Genomic DNA, 17,194 nt, shown 5'->3' with positions numbered 1-17,194 from the left:
GTACATACCAATTTTGGGGCCAGCGCCACCTTGTGGTCAAAAGTTATAACAAAATTTCGAAAAATGTTAATAACTTCTGAAAAAAATGGCTTATTGTAATAAAAGTGATCTCAAAATATTCCTTGGGTCAGGCCGAGAACATTGATACCAATTATGCCAAAATTGGCCAAACTTCCTGTTCGCCATTTTGATGAATGTAGAAAACCTACTTTTTCGAACTCCTCCTAGACCGTTAGTCGGATTTTCACCAAATTTAACTCGGATCATCTTCAGACCATGCTGACAAAAAGTTATGGATTTCGTGTCGATATTCGAAACCGTTTTCATTTAACACATCAACGAATTTCCAGGTAAGATGCCAAAGCGCATCGGAAGCTGTATCTCTGCAAAGCTTTGAGATATTTGCACCAAATTTGGTATGTGGCATTAACACCTCACACTGATGACACCACATCAATTTGGTAGCAGCGCCACCTATTGGTCAAGAGTAATGAAGCATTCATTAACTATTAGTTTTAAAATATACAAAAATGCTAATAACTGTAGATAGCATTAGCCTATTGTAATGAAACTGGTCTCAAAATATTCCTTGGGTCATGCCGACAACATAGAGACCAATTATGCAACAGTTGGCCAAACTCCCTGTCCGCCATTTTGATTTATGTTGAAAACCTACTTTTTCGAACTAGTCCTAGACCGTTTGTCCGATTTTCACCAAAATCGAGTCAGATCATCTTCAGACTGTGCTGACAAAAAGTTATGGATTTCATGTTGATAGTTGAAACCGTTTTCGTACAGCACCTCTATAAATTTTAGACTTGATGTGAAAATGACTCTAAGGCTATATCTTTGGAAAACTTTGACATAATGACACCAAACTTTCTGTGCACGTGTGTCATCTCGCACTAAACACACCACATCAATTTGATAACAGCGCCACCTGTTGGTCGAAACCTAATAAGCCGTTAAATCATATCAATAGGCGTTCTACATCATTTTTCTGTCGTTTTGACTAAAATCATCCTAAAATGGCTTCTTTTTACTAATTGTTGCAGTTGGTCTGCTGTTCCTGCCATCGTTAGCTCCTCATTTTCCGCTTTGAGTGCTTGGCCCCGTAATTGCTGCTTGCAGCTATATTTAGGGGCCAAGCACCGAAGGTGCGATGGCACCTATTGTATCCGTTAGTGTTATTATTATTCTTCCTCTTCCGCCGCAAGTCTATGGCAGCCCATAGAACCGCTTGCGGGAAAGTTGTATAATTTGGCACACTGATAGTGGGCAGTCTCAACATTAACTATAGCAAGTTTGGAGTCTCTAACTCAAACTCTCTAGCGCCACCACTTGTCCAAACTTTCACTTTCTTTTTGCTAATAACTTTTGAACCGTAAGCCATAAATTCAAAATTCCAATTTTCCCTGAATCCTTGGGTCATGCCGAGTCGAATGAACACCAAATTTCAAAAATCGTATGGTTTCGTTTTTTTTCTAAAATTATTTGTTTGTAAAACCTACCTTTTCGTACTCGTCCTAGACGGTTTGTCTGATTTACACCAAAATTGGCTCAGATCATCTTCAGACCATGCAGGCAAAAAGTTATGGAATTCAAGTTGATTGGACAAACCGTTCTCGAATAACACGCTAATTAATTCTACGAAAAGCATTCAAAAAAGGAAGTGAGGAATATTGAGACCAAACTTGGTGTGTGTTATAACAAGCATGACCTGAGGCTACCTGCAGTGTTTCGTCACAGTGCCACCTAGTGGTCAGGAGATATGAAAAATGGCTATTTTCGCTTATAACTTCTCAGTGGTTTGACCAAAAATCTCGAAACTCGTCCCGTTAGATTCGGAGGAGCATGCCGAGTCGAACCATATCCAATTTTCCCATGTCAGCCATTTTGTGTGTCAGCCATTTTGAATTTAGCTTTAAAATGCTTTATCTTGAGAACGGATTAACGTATCGTTTCGACGATAATTACAAAAATGTTCGGCACCATGCCCTGAATGTACTTACAAATTTTGGGGCCAGCGCCACCTTGTGGTCAAAAGTTATAACGAAATTTCGAAAAATGCTAATAACTTCTGAAAAAAATGGCTTATTGTAATAAAAGTGATCTCAAAATATTCCTTGGGTCAGGCCGAGAACATTGATACCAATTATGCTAAAATTGGCCTAACTTCCTGTTCGCCATTTTCATGAATGTAGAAAAACTACTTTTTCGAACTCCTCCTAGACCGTTAGTCGGATTTTCACCAAATTTGACTCGGATCATCTTCAGACCATGCTGACAAAAAGTTATGGATTTCGTGTCGATATTCGAAACCGTTTTCATTTAACGCATCAACGAATTTGCAGGTAAGATGCCAAAGCGCATCGGAAGCTGTATCTCTGCAAAGCTTTGAGATATTTGCACCAAATTTGGTATGTGGCATTAACACCTCACACTGATGACACCACATCAATTTGGTAGCAGCGCCACCTATTGGTCAAGAGTAATGAAGCATTCATTAACTATTAGTTTTAAAATGAACAAAAATGCTAATAACTGTAGATAGCATTAGCCTATTGTAATGAAACTGGTCTCAAGATATTCCTTGGGTCATGCCGACAACATAGATACCAATTATGCAACAGTTGGCCAAACTCCCTGTCCGCCATTTTGAATTATGTTGAAAACCTACTTTTTCGAACTAGTCCTAGACCGTTTGTCCGATTTTCACCAAAATCGAGTCAGATCATCTTCAGACTGTGCTGACAAAAAGTTATGGATTTCATGTTGATAGTTGAAACCGTTTTCGTACAGCGCCTCTATAAATTTTAGGCTTGATGTGAAAATGACTCTAAGGCTATATCTTTGGAAAACTTTTACATAATGACACCAAACTTTGTGTGAACGTTTGTCATCTCACACTAAACACACCACATCGATTTGATAACAGCGCCACCTGTTGGTCAAACCTAATAAGCCATTAAATCATATCAGTAGGCGTTCTACATCACTTTTCTGTCGTTTTGACTAAAATCATCCTAAAATGGCTTCTTTTTACTTATTGTTGCAGTTGGTCTGCTGTTCCTGCCATCCTTAGCTCCTCATTTTCCGCTTTGAGTGCTTGGCCCCGTAATTGCTGCTTGCAGCTATATTTATTATTATTATTCTTCCGCCGCAAGTCTATGGCAGCCCATAGAACCGCTTGCGGGAAAGTTGTATAATTTGGCACACTGATAGAGGACCGTCCCAACATTAACCATAGCAAGTTTGGAGTCTCTAACTCAAACTCTCTAGCGCCACCACTTGTCCAAACTTTCACTTTCTTTTTGCTGATAACTTTTGAACCGTAAGCCATAAAATCAAAATTCCAATTTTCTCTGAATCCTTGGGTCATGCCGAGTCGAATGAACACCAAATTTCAAAAATCGTAAGGATTAGTTTTTTTTCTATAAATTTTGGTTTATAAAACCTACTTTTTCGAACTCGTCCTAGACGGTTTGTCTGATTTTCACCAAAATTGGCTCAGATCATCTTCAGACCATGCAGGCAAAAAGTTATGGAATTCAAGTTGATTGGACAAACCGTTCTCGAATAACGCGCTAATTAATTCTACGAAAAGCGTTCAAAAATGGAAGTCAGGCCATATCTCCGCAACGCTTTGGAATATTGAGACCAAACTTGGTGTGTGTTGTAACAAACATGACCTGAGGCTACCTGCAGTGTTTCGTCACAGTGCCACCTAGTGGTCAGGAGTTATGAAAAATGGCTATTTTTGCTTATAACTTCTCAGTGGTTTGACCAAAAATCTCAAAACTGGTCTTGGTAGATTCGGAGGAGCATGCCGAGTCGAACCATATCCAATTTTCCCATGTCAGCCATTTTGGGTGTCGGCCATTTTGAATTTAGTTTTAAAATGCTGTATCTTGAGAACGGATTAACGTATCATTTCGACAATAATTACAAAAATGTTCGGCACCATGCCCTGAATGTACATACCAATTTTGGGGCCAGCGCCACCTTGTGGTCAAAAGTTATAACGAAATTTCGAAAAATGCTAATAACTTCTGAAAAAAATGGCTTATTGTAATAAAAGTGATCTCAAAATATTCCTTGGGTCAGGCCGAGAACATTGATACCAATTATTCCAAAATTGGCCTAACTTCCTGTTCGCCATTTTGATGAATGTAGAAAACCTACTTTTTCGAACTCCTCCTAGACCGTTAGTCGGATTTTCACCAAATTTGACTCGGATCATCTTCAGACCATGCTGACAAAAAGTTATGGATTTCGTGTCGATATTCGAAACCGTTTTCATTTAACGCATCAACGAACTTGCAGGTAAGATGCCAAAGCGCATCAGAAGCTGTATCTCTGCAAAGCTTTGAGATATTTGCACCAAATTTGGTATGTGGCATTAACACCTCACACTGATGACACCACATCAATTTGGTAGCAGCGCCACCTATTGGTCAAGAGTAATGAAGCATTCATTAACTATTAGTTTTAAAATATACAAAAATGCTAATAACTGTAGATAGCATTAGCCTATTGTAATGAAACTGGTCTCAAAATATTCCTTGGGTCATGCCGACAACATAGATACCAATTATGCAACAGTTGGCCAAACTCCCTGTCCGCCATTTTGATTTATGTTGAAAACCTACTTTTTCGAACTAGTCCTAGACCGTTTGTCCGATTTTCACCAAAATCGAGTCAGATCATCTTCAGACTGTGCTGACAAAAAGTTATGGATTTCATGTTGATAGTTGAAACCGTTTTCGTACAGCACCTCTATAAATTTTAGGCTTGATGTGAAAATGACTCTAAGGCTATATCTTTGGAAAACTTTGACATAATGACACCAAACTTTGTGTGAACGTTTGTCACCTCACACTAAACACACCACATCGATTTGATAACAGCGCCACCTGTTGGTCAAACCCAATAAGCCATTAAATCATATCAGTAGGTGTTCTACATCATTTTTCTGTCGTTTTGACTAAAATCATCCTAAATTGGCTTCTTTTTACTTATTGTTGCAGTTGGTCTGCTGTTCCTGCCATCCTTAGCGCCTCATTTTCCGCTTTAAGTGCTTGGCCCCGTAATTGCTGCTTGCAGCTATATTTATTATTATTATTATTCCGCCGCAAGTCTATGGCAGCCCATAGAACCGCTTGCGGGAAAGTTGTATAATTTGGCACACTGATAGTGGACCGTACCAACATTAACCATAGCAAGTTTGGAGTCTCTAACTCAAACTCTCTAGCGCCACCACTTGTCCAAACTTTCACTTTCTTTTTGCTAATAACTTTTGAACCGTAAGCCACAAAATCAAAATTCCAATTTTCCCTGAATCCTTGGGTCATGCCGAGTCGAATGAACACCAAATTTCAAAAATCGTAAGGTTTTGTTTTTTTTCTAAAATTATTTGTTTGTAAAACCTACCTTTTCGAACTCGTCCTAGACGGTTTGTCTGATTTACACCAAAATTGGCTCAGATCATCTTCAGACCATGCAGGCAAAAAGTTATGGAATTCAAGTTGATTGGACAAACCGTTATCGAATAACTCGCTAATTAATTCTACGAAAAGCGTTCAAAAATGGATGTGAGGCCATATCTCCGCAACGCTTTGGAATATCGAGACCAAACTTGGTGTGTGATATAACAAGCATGACCTGAGGCGTACTGCAGTGTTTCGTCACAGTGCCACCTAGTGGTCAGGAGTTATGAAAAATGGCTATTTTTGCTTATAACTTCTCAGTGGTTTGACCAAAAATCTCAAAACTAGTCTTGTTAGATTCGGAGGAGCATGCCGAGTCGAACCATATCCAATTTTCCCATGTCAGCCATTTTGCGTGTCGGCCATTTTGAATTTAGTTTTAAAATGCTGTATCTTGAGAACGGATTAACGTATCGTTTCGACAATAATTACAAAAATGTTCGGCACCATGCCCTGAATGTACATACCAATTTTGGGGCCAGCGCCACCTTGTGGTCAAAAGTTATAACAAAATTTCGAAAAATGTTAATAACTTCTGAAAAAAATGGCTTATTGTAATAAAAGTGATCTCAAAATATTCCTTGGGTCAGGCCGAGAACATTGATACCAATTATGCCAAAATTGGCCAAACTTCCTGTTCGCCATTTTGATGAATGTAGAAAACCTACTTTTTCGAACTCCTCCTAGACCGTTAGTCGGATTTTCACCAAATTTAACTCGGATCATCTTCAGACCATGCTGACAAAAAGTTATGGATTTCGTGTCGATATTCGAAACCGTTTTCATTTAACACATCAACGAATTTCCAGGTAAGATGCCAAAGCGCATCGGAAGCTGTATCTCTGCAAAGCTTTGAGATATTTGCACCAAATTTGGTATGTGGCATTAACACCTCACACTGATGACACCACATCAATTTGGTAGCAGCGCCACCTATTGGTCAAGAGTAATGAAGCATTCATTAACTATTAGTTTTAAAATATACAAAAATGCTAATAACTGTAGATAGCATTAGCCTATTGTAATGAAACTGGTCTCAAAATATTCCTTGGGTCATGCCGACAACATAGAGACCAATTATGCAACAGTTGGCCAAACTCCCTGTCCGCCATTTTGATTTATGTTGAAAACCTACTTTTTCGAACTAGTCCTAGACCGTTTGTCCGATTTTCACCAAAATCGAGTCAGATCATCTTCAGACTGTGCTGACAAAAAGTTATGGATTTCATGTTGATAGTTGAAACCGTTTTCGTACAGCACCTCTATAAATTTTAGACTTGATGTGAAAATGACTCTAAGGCTATATCTTTGGAAAACTTTGACATAATGACACCAAACTTTCTGTGCACGTGTGTCATCTCGCACTAAACACACCACATCAATTTGATAACAGCGCCACCTGTTGGTCGAAACCTAATAAGCCGTTAAATCATATCAATAGGCGTTCTACATCATTTTTCTGTCGTTTTGACTAAAATCATCCTAAAATGGCTTCTTTTTACTAATTGTTGCAGTTGGTCTGCTGTTCCTGCCATCGTTAGCTCCTCATTTTCCGCTTTGAGTGCTTGGCCCCGTAATTGCTGCTTGCAGCTATATTTAGGGGCCAAGCACCGAAGGTGCGATGGCACCTATTGTATCCGTTAGTGTTATTATTATTCTTCCTCTTCCGCCGCAAGTCTATGGCAGCCCATAGAACCGCTTGCGGGAAAGTTGTATAATTTGGCACACTGATAGTGGGCAGTCTCAACATTAACTATAGCAAGTTTGGAGTCTCTAACTCAAACTCTCTAGCGCCACCACTTGTCCAAACTTTCACTTTCTTTTTGCTAATAACTTTTGAACCGTAAGCCATAAATTCAAAATTCCAATTTTCCCTGAATCCTTGGGTCATGCCGAGTCGAATGAACACCAAATTTCAAAAATCGTATGGTTTCGTTTTTTTTCTAAAATTATTTGTTTGTAAAACCTACCTTTTCGTACTCGTCCTAGACGGTTTGTCTGATTTACACCAAAATTGGCTCAGATCATCTTCAGACCATGCAGGCAAAAAGTTATGGAATTCAAGTTGATTGGACAAACCGTTCTCGAATAACACGCTAATTAATTCTACGAAAAGCATTCAAAAAAGGAAGTGAGGAATATTGAGACCAAACTTGGTGTGTGTTATAACAAGCATGACCTGAGGCTACCTGCAGTGTTTCGTCACAGTGCCACCTAGTGGTCAGGAGATATGAAAAATGGCTATTTTCGCTTATAACTTCTCAGTGGTTTGACCAAAAATCTCGAAACTCGTCCCGTTAGATTCGGAGGAGCATGCCGAGTCGAACCATATCCAATTTTCCCATGTCAGCCATTTTGTGTGTCAGCCATTTTGAATTTAGCTTTAAAATGCTTTATCTTGAGAACGGATTAACGTATCGTTTCGACGATAATTACAAAAATGTTCGGCACCATGCCCTGAATGTACTTACAAATTTTGGGGCCAGCGCCACCTTGTGGTCAAAAGTTATAACGAAATTTCGAAAAATGCTAATAACTTCTGAAAAAAATGGCTTATTGTAATAAAAGTGATCTCAAAATATTCCTTGGGTCAGGCCGAGAACATTGATACCAATTATGCTAAAATTGGCCTAACTTCCTGTTCGCCATTTTCATGAATGTAGAAAAACTACTTTTTCGAACTCCTCCTAGACCGTTAGTCGGATTTTCACCAAATTTGACTCGGATCATCTTCAGACCATGCTGACAAAAAGTTATGGATTTCGTGTCGATATTCGAAACCGTTTTCATTTAACGCATCAACGAATTTGCAGGTAAGATGCCAAAGCGCATCGGAAGCTGTATCTCTGCAAAGCTTTGAGATATTTGCACCAAATTTGGTATGTGGCATTAACACCTCACACTGATGACACCACATCAATTTGGTAGCAGCGCCACCTATTGGTCAAGAGTAATGAAGCATTCATTAACTATTAGTTTTAAAATGAACAAAAATGCTAATAACTGTAGATAGCATTAGCCTATTGTAATGAAACTGGTCTCAAGATATTCCTTGGGTCATGCCGACAACATAGATACCAATTATGCAACAGTTGGCCAAACTCCCTGTCCGCCATTTTGAATTATGTTGAAAACCTACTTTTTCGAACTAGTCCTAGACCGTTTGTCCGATTTTCACCAAAATCGAGTCAGATCATCTTCAGACTGTGCTGACAAAAAGTTATGGATTTCATGTTGATAGTTGAAACCGTTTTCGTACAGCGCCTCTATAAATTTTAGGCTTGATGTGAAAATGACTCTAAGGCTATATCTTTGGAAAACTTTTACATAATGACACCAAACTTTGTGTGAACGTTTGTCATCTCACACTAAACACACCACATCGATTTGATAACAGCGCCACCTGTTGGTCAAACCTAATAAGCCATTAAATCATATCAGTAGGCGTTCTACATCACTTTTCTGTCGTTTTGACTAAAATCATCCTAAAATGGCTTCTTTTTACTTATTGTTGCAGTTGGTCTGCTGTTCCTGCCATCCTTAGCTCCTCATTTTCCGCTTTGAGTGCTTGGCCCCGTAATTGCTGCTTGCAGCTATATTTATTATTATTATTCTTCCGCCGCAAGTCTATGGCAGCCCATAGAACCGCTTGCGGGAAAGTTGTATAATTTGGCACACTGATAGAGGACCGTCCCAACATTAACCATAGCAAGTTTGGAGTCTCTAACTCAAACTCTCTAGCGCCACCATTTGTCCAAACTTTCACTTTCTTTTTGCTAATAACTTTTGAACCGTAAGCCACAAAATCAAAATTCCAATTTTCCCTGAATCCTTGGGTCATGCCGAGTCGAATGAACACCAAATTTCAAAAATCGTAAGGATTAGTTTTTTTTCTATAATTTTTTGTTTATAAAACCTACTTTTTCGAACTCGTCCTAGACGGTTTGTCTGATTTTCACCAAAATTGGCTCAGATCATCTACAGACCATGCAGGCAAAAAGTTATGGAATTCAAGTTGATTGGACAAACCGTTCTCGAATAACGCGCTATTTAATTCTACGAAAAGCGCGCAAAAATGGATGTAAGGCCATATCTCCGCAACGGTTTGTCGTATTGAGACCAAACTTGGTGTGTGTTATAACAAGCATGACCTGAGGCGTCCTGCAGTGTTTCGTCACAGTGCCACCTAGTGGTCAGGAGATATGAAAAATGGCTATTTTTGCTTATAACTTCTCAGTGATTTGGCCAAAAATCTCGAAACTCATTCCGTTAGATTCGGAGGAGCATGCCGAGTCGAACCATATCCAATTTTCCCAAGTCAGCCATTTTGGGTGTCGGCCATTTTGAATTTAGCTTTAAAATGCTGTATCTTGAGAACGGATTAACGTATCGTTTCGACAATAATTACAAAAATGTTCGGCACCATGCCCTGAATGTACATACCAATTTTGGGGCCAGTGCCACCTTGTGGTCAAAAGTTATAACGAAATTTCTAGAAATGCTAATAACTTCTGAAAAAAATGGCTTATTGTAATAAAAGTGATCTCAAAATATTCCTTGGGTCAGACCGAGAACATTGATACCCATTATGCCAAAATTGGCCTAACTTCCTGTTCGCCATTTTGATGAATGTAGAAAACCTACTTTTTCGAACTCCTCCTAGACCGTTAGTCGGATTTTCACCAAATTTGACTCGGATCATCTTCAGACCATGCTGACAAAAAGTTATGGATTTCGTGTCGATATTCGAAACCGTTTTCATTTAACGCATCAACGAATTTGCAGGTAAGATGCCAAAGCGTATCGGAAGCTGTATCTCTGCAAAGATTTGAGATATTTGCACCAAATTTGGTATGTGGCATTACCACCTCACACTGATTACAGCACATTAATTTGGTAACAGCGCCACCTATTGGTCAAGAGTAATGAAGCATTCATTAACCATTAGTTTTAAAATGAACAAAAATGCTAATAACTGTAGATAGCATTAGCCTATTGTAATAAAACTGGTCTCAAAATATTCCTTGGGTCATGCCGACAACATAGATACCAATTATGCCACAGTTGGCCAAACTTCCTGTCCGCCATTTTGATCTATGTTGAAAACCTACTTTTTCGAACTAATCCTAGACCGTTCGTCCGATTTTCACCAAAATCGAGTCAGATCATCTTCGGACTGTGCTGACAAAAAGTTATGGATTTCATGTTGATAGATGGAACCGTTTTCGTACAGCGCCTCTATAAATTTTAGGCTTGATGTGAAAATGACTCTAAGGCTATAATTTTGGAAAACTTTGACATAATGACACCAAACTTTGTGTGTACGTTTGTCACCTCACACTAAACACACCACATCGATTTGATAACAGCGCCACCTGTTGGTCAAACCTAATAAGCCATTAAATCATATCAGTAGGCGTTCTACATAATTTTTCTGTCGTTTTGACTAAAATCATCCTAAAATGGCTTCTTTTTACTTCTTGTTGCAGTTGGTCTGCTGTTCCTGCCATCCTTAGCTCCTCATTTTCCGCTTTGAGTGCTTGGCCCCGTAATTGCTGCTTGCAGCTATATTTATTATTATTATTATTATTATTCCGCCGCAAGTCTATGGCAGCCCATAGAACCGCTTGCGGGAAAGTTGTATAATTTGGCACACTGATAGAGGACCGTCCCAACATTAACCATAGCAAGTTTGGAGTCTCTAACTCAAACTCTCTAGCGCCACCACTTGTCCAAACTTTCACTTTCTTTTTGCTAATAACTTTTGAACCGTAAGCCATAAAATCAAAATTCCAATTTTCTCTGAATCCTTGGGTCATGCCGAGTCGAATGAACACCAAATTTCAAAAATCGTAAGGTTTCGTTTTTTTTCTAAAATTATTTGTTTGTAAAACCTACCTTTTCGAACTCGTCCTAGACAGTTTGTCTGATTTACACCAAAATTGGCTCAGATCATCTTCAGACCATGCAGGCAAAAAGTTATGGAATTCAAGTTGATTGGACAAACTGTTCTGGAATAACGCGCTAATTAATTCTACGAAAAGCGTTCAAAAATGGAAGTGAGGCCATATCTCCGCAACGCTTTGGAATATTGAGACCAAACTTGGTGTGTGTTGTAACAAGCATGACCTGAGGCTACCTGCAGTGTTTCATCACAGTGCCACCTAGTGGTCAGGAGTTATGAAAAATGGCTATTTTTGCTTATAACTTCTCAGTGGTTTGACCAAAAATCTCAAAACTGGTCTTGTTAGATTCGGAGGAGCATGCCGAGTCGACCCATATCCAATTTTCCCATGTCAGCCATTTTGGGTGTCGGCCATTTTGAATTTCGCTTTAAAATGCTGTATCTTGAGAACGGATTAACGTATCGTTTCGACAATAATTACAAAAATGTTCGGCACCATGCCCTGAATGTACATACGAAATTTGGGATCAGCGCCACCTTGTGGTCAAAAGTTATAACGAAATTTCGAAAAATGCTAATAATTTCTGAAAAAAATGGCTTATTGTAATAAAAGTGATCTCAAAATATTCCTTGGATCAGGCCGAGAACATTGACACCAATTATGCCAAAATTGGCCTAACTTCCTGTTCGCCATTTTAATGAATGTGGAAAACCTACTTTTTCGAACTCCTCCTAGACCGTTAGTCGGATTTTCACCAAATTTGACTTGGATCATCTTCAGACCATGCTGACGAAAATTTATGGATTTCGTGTCGATATTCGAAACCGTTTTCTTTTAACGCATCAACGATTTTGCAGGTAAGATGCCAAAGCGCATCGGAAGCTGTATCTCTGCAAAGCTTTGAGATATTTGCACCAAATTTGGTATGTGGCATTACCACCTGACACTGATTACACCACATCAATTTGGTAGCAGCGCCACCTATTGGTCAAGAGTAATGAAGCATTCATTAACCATTAGTTTTTAAATGAACAAAAATGCTAATAACTGTAGATAGCATTAGCCTATTGTAATGAAACTGGTCTCAAAATATTCCTTGGGTCATGCTGACAACATAGATACCAATTATGCCACAGTTGGCCAAACTCCCTGTCCGCCATTTTGATTTATGTTGAAAACCTACTTTTTCGAACTAGTCCTAGACCGTTTGTCCAATTTTCACCAAAATCGAGTCAGATCATCTTCAGACTGTGCTGACAAAAAGTTATGGATTTCATGTCGATAGATGAAACCGTTTTCGTACAGCGCCTCTATTAATTTTAGGCTTGATGTGAAAATGACTCTGAGGCTATATCTTTGGAAAACTTTGACATAACGACACCAAACTTTGTGTGCACGTTTGTCACCTCACACTAAACACACCACATTGATCTGATAACAGCGCCACCTGTTGGTCAAACCTAATAAGCCATTAAATCATATTAGTATAATTTTTCTGTCGTTTTGACTAAAATCATCCTAAAATGGCTTGTTTTTACTTATTGTTGCAGTTGGTCTGCTGTTCCTGCCATCCTTAGCTCCTCATTTTCCGCTTTGAGTGCTTGGCCCCGTAATTGCTGCTTGCAGCTATATTTAGGGGCCAAGCACCGAAGGTGCGATGGCACCTATTGTATCTGTTAGGATTCTTATTATTATTATTCCGCCGCAAGTCTATGGCAGCCCATAGAACCGCTTGTGGGAAAGTTGTATAATTTGGCACACTGATAGAGGACAGTCCCAACATTAACCATAGCAAGTTTGGAGTCTCTAACTCAAACTCTCTAGCGCCACCACTTGTCCAAACTTTCACTTTCTTTTTGCTAATAACTTTTGAACCGTAAGCCACAAAATCAAAATTCCAATTTTCCCTGAATCCTTGGGTCATGCCGAGTCGAATGAACACCAAATTTCAAAAATCGTAAGGATTAGTTTTTTTTCTATAATTAATTGTTTGTAAAACCTACTTTTTCGAACTCGTCCTAGACGGTTTGTCTGATTTTCACCAAAATTGGCTCAGATCATCTTCAGACCATGCAGGCAAAAAGTTATGAAATTCAAGTTGATTGGACAAACCGTTCTCGAATAACGCGCTAATTAATTCTACGAAAAGCGTTCAAAAATGGAAATGAGGCCATATATCCGCAACGCTTTGGAATATTGAGACCAAACTTGGTGAGTGTTATAACAAGCATGACCTGAGGCTACCTGCAGTGTTTCGTCACAGTGCCACCTAGTGGTCAGGAGATATGAAAAATGGCTATTTTTGCTTATAACTTCTCAGTGGTTTGACCAAAAATCTCAAAACTGGTCTTGGTAGATTCGGAGGAGCATGCCGAGTCGAACGATATCCAATTTTCCCATGTCAGCCATTTTGGGTGTCGGCCATTTTGAATTTAGCTTTAAAATGCTGTATCTTGAGAACGGATTAACGTATCGTTTCGACAATAATTACAAAAATGGTCGGCACCATGCCCTGAATGTACATACAAATTTTGGGGCCAGCGCCACCTTGTGGTCAAAAGTTATAACGAAATTTCGAAAAATGCTAATAACTTCTGAAAAAAATGGCTTATTGTAATAAAAGTGATCTCAAAATATTCCTTGGGTCAGGCCGAGAACATTGATACCAATTATGCCAAAATTGGCCTAACTTCCTGTTCGCCATTTTGATGAATGTAGAAAACCTACTTTTTCGAACTCCTCCTAGACCGTTAGTCTGATTTTCACCAAATTTGACTCGGATCATCTGACAAAAAGTTATGGATTTCGTGTCGATATTCGAAACCCTTTTCATTTAACGCATCAACGAATTTGCAGGTAAGATGCCAAAGCGCATCGGAAGCTGTATCTCTGCAAAGCTTTGAGATATTTGCACCAAATTTGGTATGTGGCATTAGCACCTCACACTGATGACACCACATCAATTTGGTAGCAGCGCCACCTATTGGTCAAGAGTAATGAAGCATTCATTATTTATTAGTTTTAAAATGAACAAAAATGCTAATAACTGTAGATAGCATTAGTCTATTGTAACGAAACTGGTCTCAAAATATTCCTTGGGTCATGCCGACAACATAGATACCAATTATGCCACAGTTGGCCAAACTCCCTGTCCGCCATTTTGATTTATGTTGAAAACCTACTTTTTCGAACTAGTCTTAGACCGTTCGTCCGATTTTCACCAAAATCGAGTCAGATCATCTTCAGACTGTGCTGACAAAAAGTTACGAATTTCATGATGATAGATGAAACCGTTTTCGTATAGCTCCTCTCTAAATTTAAGGCTTGATGTGAAAATGACTCTAAGGCTATATCTTTGGAAAACTTTGACATAATGACACCAAACTTTGTGTGAACATTTGTCATCTCACACTAAACACACCACATCGATTTGATAACAGCGCCACCTGTTGGTAAAACCTAATAAGCCATTAAATCATATCAGTAGGCGTTCTACACCATTTTTCTGTAATTTTCACTAAAATCCTCTTAATATTGCTTCCTTTTCCTTATTGTTGCAGTTGGTCTGCTGTTCCTGCCATCCTTAGCTCCTCATTTTCCGCTTTGAGTGCTTGGCCCCGTAATTGCTGCTTGCAGCTATATTTATTATTATTATTATTATTCTGCCGCAAGTCTATGGCAGCCCATAGAACCGCTTGCGGGAAAGTTGTATAATTTGGCACACTGATAGAGGACCGTCCCAACATTAACCATAGCAAGTTTGGAGTCTCTAACTCAAACTCTCTAGCGCCACCACTTGTCCAAACTTTCACTTTCTTTTTGCTAATAACTTTTGAACCGTAAGCCACAAAATCAAAATTCCAATTTTCTCTGAATCCTTGGGTCATGCCGAGTCGAATGAACACCGAATTTCAAAAATCGTAAGGTTTCCTTTTTTTTCTAAAATTATTTGTTTGTAAAACCTACCTTTTCGAACTCGTCCTAGACGGTTTGTCTGATTTTCACCAAAATTCGCTCAGATCATCTTCAGACCATGCAGGCAAAAAGTTATGGAATTCAAGTTGATTGGACAAACCGTTCTCGAATAACGCGCTAAGTAATTCTACGAAAAGCGTTCAAAAATGGAAGTGAGGCCATATCTCCGCAACGCTTTGGAATATTGAGACCAAACTTGGTGGGTGTTGTAGCAAGCATGACCTGAGGCTACCTGCAGTGTTTCGTCACAGTGCCACCTAGTGGTCAGGAGTTATGAAAAATGGCTATTTTTGCTTATAACTTCTCAGTGGTTTGACCAAAAATCTCAAAACTGGTCTTGTTAGATTCGGAGGAGCATGCCGAGTCGACCCATATCCAATTTTCCCATGTCAGCCATTTTGGGTGTCGGCCATTTTGAATTTCGCTTTAAAATGCGGTATCTTGAGAACGGATTAACGTATCGTTTCGACAATAATTACAAAAATGTTCGGCACCATGCCCTGAATGTACATACGAAATTTGGGATCAGCGCCACCTTGTGGTCAAAAGTTATAACGAAATTTCGAAAAATGCTAATAACTTCTGAAAAAAAATGGCTTATTGTAATAAAAGTGATCTCAAAATATTCCTTGGGTCAGGCCGAGAACATTGACACCAATTATGCCAAAATTGGCCTAACTTCCTGTTCGCCACTTTAATGAATGTGGAAAACCTACTTTTTCGAACTCCTCCTAGACCGTTAGTCGGATTTTCACCAAATTTGACTTGGATCATCTTCAGACCATGCTGACGAAAAGTTATGGATTTCGTGTCGATATTCGAAACGGTTTTCTTTTAACGCATAAACGAATTTGCAGGTAAGATGCCAAAGCTTATCGGAACCTGTATCTCTGCAAAGCTTTGAGATATTTGCACCAAATTTGGTATGTGGCATTACCACCTCACACTGATTAAACCACATCAATTTGGTAGCAGCGCCACCTATTGGTCAAGAGTAATGAAGCATTCATTAACCATTAGTTTTAAAATGAACAAAAATGCTAATAACTGTAGATAGCATTAGCCTATTGTAATGAAACTGGTCTCAAAATATTCATTGGGTCATGCCAACAACATAGATACCAATTATGCCACAGTTGGCAAAACTCCTTGTCCGCCATTTTGATTTATGTTGAAAACCTACTTTTTCGAACTAGTCCTAAACCGTTCGTCCGATTTTCACCAAAATCGAGTCAGATCATCTTCAGACTGTGTTGACAAAAAGTTATGGATTTCATGTTGATAGTTGAAACCGTTTTCGTACAGCACCTCTATAAATTTTAGGCTTGATGCAAAAATGACTCTAAGGCTATATGTTTGGAAAACTTTGACATAATGACACCAAACTTTGTGTGCACGTTTGTCACCTCACACTAAACACACCACATGGATTTGAGAACAGCGCCACCTGTTGGTCAAACGTAATAAGCATTAAATCAAATCAGTATGCGTTCTACACCATTTTTCTGTCATTTTCACTAAAATCCTCTTAAAATTGCTTCCTTTTCGTTATTGTTGCAGTTGGTCGGTTGTTCCTGCCATCGTTAGCTCCTCATTTTCCGCTTTGAGTGCTTGGCCCAGTAATTGCTGCTTGCAGCTATATTTAGGGGCCAAGCACCGAAGGTGCGAAGGCACCTATTGAAACCGTTAGAATTCTTATTATTAGGGGCCAAGCACCGAAGGTGCGAAGGCACCTATTGTATCCGTTAGAATTCTTATTATTATTATTAGGGGCCAAGCACCGAAGGTGCGAAGGCACCTATTGAAACCGTTAGAATTCTTATT

Source organism: Garra rufa, unplaced genomic scaffold (assembly GCF_049309525.1).
Source record: "Garra rufa unplaced genomic scaffold, GarRuf1.0 hap1_unplaced_004, whole genome shotgun sequence".
In the NCBI taxonomy this organism is placed as follows: domain Eukaryota; kingdom Metazoa; phylum Chordata; class Actinopteri; order Cypriniformes; family Cyprinidae; genus Garra; species Garra rufa.
This window is presented reverse-complemented; position numbering follows the sequence as displayed.